The sequence below is a fragment of the Helianthus annuus genome, chromosome 8 (genome assembly GCF_002127325.2).
Source record: "Helianthus annuus cultivar XRQ/B chromosome 8, HanXRQr2.0-SUNRISE, whole genome shotgun sequence".
NCBI lineage: Eukaryota > Viridiplantae > Streptophyta > Magnoliopsida > Asterales > Asteraceae > Helianthus > Helianthus annuus.
Window position 1 is genome coordinate 104,146,085 of NC_035440.2, and position 8,812 is coordinate 104,154,896.

At 34.2% G+C, this 8,812-nt stretch overlaps 1 long non-coding RNA gene across 1 annotated transcript; it reads right to left on the minus strand.

The window, feature by feature from the left end:
• Positions 1-6,138: 6,138 nt before the first annotated feature.
• On the minus strand, positions 6,139-7,303 carry LOC110873576. Its single transcript, XR_002555261.2, has 2 exons — positions 6,997-7,303; positions 6,139-6,848 (listed from the first exon to the last, which is right to left on the minus strand). It is a non-coding gene; the product is annotated as an uncharacterized LOC110873576 (long non-coding RNA).
• Between the last annotated feature and the right edge of the window lie 1,509 nt (positions 7,304-8,812).

The following is an 8,812-nucleotide window of genomic DNA, read 5'->3' on the forward strand; positions in this document are numbered from 1 at the left end:
ACTATATCAACCCATGGCTCGTCTTGCAAGCGAATTTGCCATGAAAGATCTTGGAGTTTTTTCCTTGGGATATCAGTTTCGCGAACCAAGGATACTAGGTTCCTATCTCAACAGGCATATGCTCAGGATATTATAGAACGTGCATGCATGAAATCTTGTAATCCTAGTTCTACACCAGTTGACAGTAATTCCAAGCTTAGTGCTAATTTGGGTGATGATTTTAATAACCCGACCCTTTTTGACCTTCATGCGACCAGATATCAACTATGCAGTTCAACAGGTTTGTATTTACATAGATGCTCGTAAACCAACCATTGAAATGCTCTCAAGCATATTATTCGGTACATTCAAGGTATTACCTCTTTTGGGCTTTATTGGGCAGTGCTCACAATCTGAGTTTGGTCACATACACTGATGCAGGTTTCCCGGATAATCGCCGTTGCACTATTGGTTACTGTGTGTATTATGGTGATAACCTAATTTCTTGGTCGTCTAAACGGCAACCAACAATTTCTCGTTCTAGCGCTGAAGCAGGCATCACGGGGTAGCTAATGTGGTGATTGAAATTTGTTGGTTACACAACTTGCTTCTTGAACTTCATCATCCATTGTCACGTGCTACACTGGTTTATTATGACAATGTGAGTGTAATCTATCTTTTAGGTAACCCGGTCCAACATCAAAGAATGGTCCAAACATCAAAGAACAAAGCACAATGAATTAGACATCCATTTTGTTCAAGAGCAGGTGCAACGCGGCCAGGTCCGCATCCTTCATGTCCCCTCTCAACATTAAATCGCTGATATTTTCACGAAAGGGCTTTTCCACGTCTCTTCTTTGAAGATTTTCGGTCAATCTCAGCATCTAGTCTCCTCGCGCTTCGATTGCGGGGGTGTAATAGATTGTATATATTTATGTGATATTATTTCCATGTATTGCACCCTAAAATAGGGATTGTATACTTTATATATCGAATAATAGAGGAGAATGATCAAGCATCCAATTACAACCAATAACCCTACTATCATTACCAATCAAACCTAATTTAATCAACAACTAATGTGATTACGGATCATCAATGAAACAATAAAACCTAATTTAATCAACAATTATTCCGAAGCAAATCTTACTTTATCAATTTGATCCCCAACAAACGTGATTGTGGTCGCGAAGAAGTGTATGGTGGATATTGTTGGAAAATGGTGAAAATGGATTTTCACTAATTTTGGACACTAATAATTATATGTAATTGCGATAAATATAATTGTTAATTTTTGGGTTTTTATGTGCGCAATCAGGGCTTACTGGTGCGCTAGTTCCAGCCCACACGACCATTTCGGCAGGTGCGTTCTCACTACTTGGTTGCTCTCACATCAGTTTCTAAGTTGAAACAGAAACCTGATAGTTCCTTTGAAACAAAAAATTAATTAACACCAAGAGTTTCTACTTGGGTCTTCAACTATAAATACCAAGGGAGAACCTTAGTTGAATAGACACAAAAAAAAAAAAAAAAAAAAAAAAATAGAACTTCTTGAGAGACGTGGTATGCTCTCAAAAAACAAATAAAAACACAATACCTTTTCAATGGTGAATTTCAGGATTTGACGTTATCTTCGGCAGTACTACTGTTTCTTGTTATTGTAGCACAGGAAACAGATTCATAAGCAAGAGAATATTGTTTTAAGTGAGCCGTGTTAAACATGTGGCCTTAACAAAAACCTTAATGGTTTTGTTAATTAAATCTATGGAAGACACTGCTTAGAACATTCTTTCTTTGTTGACTACGTATTTTGTATTTTTATTTATTTTGTAAACGGTATGTAGTACTATCAAATTTCGTAAAAATAAAGAGGGTATCTTTGTTTTTCGAATCGAAAAACCCATTGTTTAACCTAGTTGATATGAACATTGATTCGGTATCTCGAGCAATGTTTTAAAAACCGGTTCAAACCGGCCGGTAGTACTGGTTGAACTTTCCGGTAGAACCGGTTAAACCGTCCGGTATACTTGGTTGAACCGCCCGATACATCCAGTTAAACCGTTTCTGAGTCCAATCTAATATGGTATAAAACCGATTTTAAAACATTGATCTCGAGAATTATCAATTGCAAACGTATATAGAATTATTTTTTAACAAGTAACGACTGTCGTATTCAAGCAAAGTTCGGCCATTACTTTTGAACTTATGGTTGGCTGCTTGGCACCTGTTTGAAAAAATATATATATATATATATATATATATATATATATATATATGTGTGTGTGTGTGTGTGTGTATGTGTGTGGTAGATGCATTATTTTTTTGTGGATTATAATTTTTGAAAGAGGCATTGGGCTAAATCTAACGTTGTCTTATCAAATGTCAACTAGCAAGCGACATTTTGTCGATAGATGAAAAAAAAATCAAACTCATTAGTTAGGTTATTATAGTGTGACATATATCCGTTTGTTAATCATTGCAAGTTTAATACAAATGTAAAAGCTTGATGGACATATAATTGTATATCACAACGAAAGTAACTAATCCTATTATAATGATATAAAAGCTTCATCAAGGAAAATGCGTATATCATAACGAAAGTAACTAATCCTATTATAATGATATAAAAGCTGCATGAAGGAAAATGCGGTTTTATGGATTACTAGTGATCCTGGACCCCTTGTGGGCATATGCTATGCCCTCGCAGGCGTAGGACCATACTTAGAGCTAATAACCCAAAAAAACAACCAACTGGTCATAACAAGCCACTCACGGGTGAAACATAGAGTACAAGGTGAAAGTGACTTGTAGCTAATCATCGTTCGCAAGACACTGTACCAGAAGATCCTCACGATCCGCCATTGTGCTGGGGACAAAAGGTACAAAAGAGGGCAAGTGTGGCCAATCCACTTATCTTTAACATCCACTAACGGCTTACGACAAATGAGACAAGAAGTACATCCAGAAAGAAAGCGATGTATGGCTAATCAGGGCACGCAAACGTACCCCACCTTTGCGGACGCTAACTTTCATGACAGAGGGAAGCAAATGGATATTTCTTGATAATGACACCTCATCCAATCATTCTCCGTTCTTCTCCAATCTCTCGGTTATAAATACCACATTTCTCCAAAGGTTTAAGCATTATATTCTCGTCACACTCACTCTAAACTTTTTCTCACACCGGAGGGTGGTTACGAGAAGAACCCCCCTACATCTCCTTCTCGTAACGAGCTCACGGTGTTGCTAGTTAGACTTGTGCTTATTCAACTAGCAGCAGGGGCGGACCCACGTTAAGCGGGTCGGGTTCCCCGGACCCCAATCTTTTTTAAAAAGTAGTAGAAGCGGTACATAAAATTTTCTATGAACCCCATAAAATAATTTAGTTGGACCCCATAAGAATGAAACTGAGTTTGGTGCATTGGTAAAACCCTTTGTTTACACATAAAAGGTCCCGGGTTCAATACTTGTTTGTTTTATTTTTTTTTTTGTGTTTTTTATCCACAATCAAGAAACCCTCCACTTTCCTCCGCCTCCGGCCTCCTACCGCCGGCTCCCCCTTCCTCCGCCCTCTCCACCGCCCTCCGCGCCCTCTGCCGCCCTATCCGCCTCCACTGGTATGATTTTTTTTTTTTACTTCTGTAACTTGAATTTTGGTATATATCTAGTTGTTTAAGTACTTTTTTGCTATGAATCTTTTTTGTACGCCTCATCTTCTTCAAGTAATACTAGTATTAATCTTGTTGAATTTTGTTATTTATTTAGTTGCTTATCATCTTAAAACTTGAATTATAGGCCAAATTATGCAAGAATCATTGAAAAGAAAGTTTGATGTCTCATCTTCTTCAAGTAATGCTTTATTTTGTTATATATTTAGTTTCTTATCATCTTAAAACTTTGTATGCCAAATTTTGTTGTTTATTTAATGTTTTTTTCGTTTCGAAAGACATCGTATGTTTATTGTGTGTTTTCTAATGAGTAATGATTATATAATTTTGTTAGGTATTGTATTTTATTATGTTCATCGTCCCGACCCGACCCAAACAACGACGACCCGAAAATTTTAACTTCTGGTTGTCAAAAATTTGAACACCGAAAAAAGTGGACCCCATTGAAAAAAATTATGGGTCCGCCACTGACTAGCAAGTCTAAATATGTTAATCGAGATTGGGATAGATGACGTGAGTTCAATATTCAGATGTAATTTTATAACTTTCAGGTTCGTGCTGACCCATCATTTTCTATATTATATACTAGGTTAGAACCCCGTGTATTACACGGGTTGAATAAATATAATTTTATTTATCAAATAATAAAACAATATATAATTAAAAATCTCGTTTATTATATGGGTTGAATAAATGTAATTTTATATATTAAATAATAAAAAAATGTTGTATTTTTAGAAACCACGTGTATTGTACGGGTTGAGTAAATTTAATTTTATATATTAAATAATGAAAAAAGTTACGTTTTTAAGAATCTCATGTGTTATACGAGTTGAGCACATGTAATTTTATATATCGAACAATAGAAAGTTATATCTTTATAAACTGTATGTATTATATGAATTGAATAAATCTAATTTTATATACTACATAATAAAAAAGTTATATTTTTAAAAACCCCGTGTATTACACGAGTTGCATAAATGTAATTTTGTATGGTAAAAAATATAAATGTTATATCTTTAAAAAATCACGTTTATTACACATGTTAAATGAATTTAATAGAAAAATATATCTGGTGACTACTTTTCTTGGTGTACGTAATCATTTTTTCACATGATTTGCCTCCTAGGATTTTTTTGACTCGTTAACATTAATTAATTTTATCTAAGTTATTTCTAATCTCTATATTTTTAATGATATTTTCCTAACAACTTATCCATCTTTTTTCTGTCTATAGCTCCGTTTTAATCTCCAAAATAACATCTTTAATTTTACTAAATTATTTTATAATATTACCAACTCATTTAGAGAAATTATTATTATTATTATTATTATTATTATTATTATTATTATTATTATTATTATTATTATTATTATTATTATTATTATTATTGAATCTGATAAATATTTTAAAATATTAGATTATCTCCTATACGAATTGTTTAAATTTATATTAAATTTAATTTTATAATTATCTTTTAATTGATGGCTTCAATGAATGACATGTGTCCCTTTATTGGTTTCTTTTATTATATACTAGGTTATTGACCCGTGTATTACACGGGTTGAATAATGAAAATGATCTAATTTAAAATTTTATAAATATTTCATATAAATAAGTTATACATATAAATAAATGTAATGCAATTTTTAAGTAAAAGATGTATCAGATTTTTATATTCTATCCAAAAATTATTAATGCAAACTCTTGACTATTTACAAAACTAAATCCTTGGCCCGTATAATTGTTTCCTTTTGATGACCGTAGCCAAATTCTAGAACGTATTATATTGCAAATTTATGACAATAGAAAGAAAACATAAATATGTTGTTGTTGTCACTTAAATCAAAATAAGTAAATGATACATGCAAGTTTGACCCGCAAAGATCAAACAAAAACCACATGATCTAAAAGACTAAATAGAAGTTCATAGACCTTACTACCAAAAATTGTAAAAACAATGCATAAGTCAAGTCTTTTAGCCAGAATCATAAAAGATTAAGTTAAAGAATATCCAATTAAACTTTACTACAAAATCCTTCACATTTTAAACAATAAGAACGTGGGGTATGGTGGTACGTGGGTTGGGGGGCATGGTGTGACACGTGGAGTATGGGGCACCTAAGACCAAAAGTCAATTTCAAAGGGGTATGGTGGGGCGTGGCTCGGGTGGCGTGGAAAAAAAGCCAATTTCAAAGGGCTAGTGCTCTTGGGCAATGAGGTTCCGCCATGTCATGTGGGTAGCCCCGCCCAACGCCCGGGCTGAAACCCCCGTCCAAGGGGCCACGCCGAAACCCAAGCCCACCCGGGGTGGTCACTTGAGCGTTTGTACCCAACCCACGCCCCAACCCCCGCCCCATACCCCATAGTCTAACGATCATTCATTTCAGTCCATAAACAAAACATATAATGATATAAGTTCAAAATAGCATCAACATTTACATCCCTTCTATAATTGCATACAACAAAAGTGCTTTATACATCTACTGCCAAAAGTGTCAAGATTAATAAAATCATGAATGATACATTAAGGCTCATAGAGAGTTAATAGAGACACAGAGAGCCATACATACAAAAAAGAAAGAAAATAAATTGCATGAATAATACCAATAAACTCATGATTTATATCGAAACTAAGGTTCCGAATTCTATAGAACAATAGCTGAAAAATGTCATTACCAAACACATTAGAGATCATATCCAAGGCAGCAGCACTACACTTTTTGAGCCTCTGAGATTCCATATATTCACTATGTCATCATCCTATAATTGTCAAACAAACGTATATTTTTATTTGAATAATTCGGCCAGTTTAAGATCAACTGCCACCTCAGAGCTTATTTGAGTAATTCCATATATTCACTATGTCATCATCCTATAATTACCAAACACATACATCATCTTCAGCATTGCAAGGATTAGGTACTCTCAACATTGTTCTTCATTCTTTAATCGTTAATCACACTTTTTGGACACTAAAACTTCTCAATCTTATTCAATCAGAGAACATAGCACAAACAGCAAAAAAGATGCATTAAACACAATTTTAAATCTATAAAAATTAATAAATACTATCTCTGATCGAGAAGTTGATGTCGCCTTTCCCGCAAACGTACTTCGGGTCCTAAACTTCCTCCATCTGACCTTCTTTTCAAGGGCAGATTTGTTGTCCGAAATATGAAGAAATTAAAATCGATCTACATATACACTCATTACAAAATAAACACAAACGTTTGAATTAATCAAATTAAAGACGAATCTTGATCAGATAGGAAACTGCCGTATGCAACGATTAGGGTTTGTGGCACCATGAAAACAATACTTTATAAGAAATCGAATACTGACCTTTTAGAATTGGTGTTTGTGAGAATCCATTAGAACTTCCAGCAGCTATTCCCATTGCTTTCAAACGAAGATCAAGAAAAAGAGAATTTGATGATGAAAAAAAAACTCAAGTATATAATGGAAAGGAGGCATGGAAGTGTTAATTTAGGGTTTCTGGTGATGACGATGAAGAAAAAACCCAATTATGTTTTCAAAGAGAAAAGAGATTGTCGGGAAAAAAATATGCGGGTCATTAATCCGGATCTTAGGCCCGTGTGATTGCACATTGGGTTAGAGGGGATGAGGTGAATTGTGGTGATGACAAGTGTCCTAAATTAAGTTTCTTTTATTATATAGTATAGACTATAGATATAGATAGATATAGATATAGAAGTATAGATATAGATTGAAGTTTCACCAATAAAAAAATTCATCTCCAAGTGATATAGGAAGTGTTTATTAAAAAGATACAGGAGTAAAAAAATACTTACGCGCTCGGTATAGAAAAGTTTCCCTACTGATGCACTCGGTATCGAATGTTTATTACTTGATTTTAGAATTTTTGGTTTGGCTCGGGGTCACTTTATAAAAAAAAAAAAACACAATGTTAAATAGCATATAGTTATCGAAATAACGAAAAAACATCTAATACCGTCCGTTGTACCGCATGGTGTGGTCGTGAAAGTGAGAATAAATAAAATAACCATTGGATGGAATGGCTATATTAATAAATAAAAAATGAATTTAAAACCTTACAAATACGAATACTTTCAATTTTTATATGAAGTAGCACTGGCGGATTTTGATCTAAAACTCAACATGGGCCGATGTTTTTTGGAGATAAAATCAGCCTGGGCCGAATCAATACACTTTTAAAAAAAATCTCGAAACACTACTGGACGAAAAAACCGCACAGATCGAGACCCGGTCCGGCCTCCTCTAAGTTGCGCCACTGTGAAGTAGATATATTACTTGTTTGTCACAAATTAAAATTTAAAATAAGATAACCTTAGACATTTACCTTTTAAATTGAAACAAACCCAAATATTACGGTTTGAAACATACTCGGTTGATAGGATTCGGCCAGCAGTTGCTCAAAATTTGGTAACTAAAAAGTTTAAATCGACCCATAAGGATATTTTGATGGTAAGTTGTGCCCCCTCTATTCAAGAAATGAAGAAAGGTATAAGTGATTAATAGGATATTTTAGGATTAGGAGCCCCTTTAAAACAATTAAATCGAGCTCAAATCGTTTAGCTTTGAGCTCGAGTTTGTACAAAACGAGCTCGATTTGAACTTTTAATAAGTAGATATCAAGTGATTCTTGATCATAAACTAATCATATCAACTCATTGTGTTTCAAACCGTAATATTTGAGCTAAGTCTTTTTTAATAAACGAGCTTGGACAGAAAGGTGCACAAATCTAGTTTTTTTTTAATCAGACCGGTTGCAGTTTCAGTTAACAAAAAAGATCAAAGTCGGTTTTTTGCCCACACTGGTACAGGGGCGGACCCAAGCCTAGCCCAAGGTGGGCGGGCGCACCCCCGGGGAAAAAAAATAGTGCTAATTCCGTCGAAAACCCCGTCCGCGCCCCTTGGAATTTTTCGTCCGCACCCCTTGGAATTTTTCGACCGCACCCCTTCAAATTTTTCGTCCGCACCCATTAGGTAAAAAGTGTTATTAATTTATATTTTAAATTTTTTAGTAAACTCTTATTTAAAAAAAAAATACTACCTAAATTATATAACTTTTAATACCTAACTAACTAAACCCAAATACCCATACTTTACCCACTTATAGGAGAAAAAGGTAATAAAGTTGTTAAATAGGTTTGAA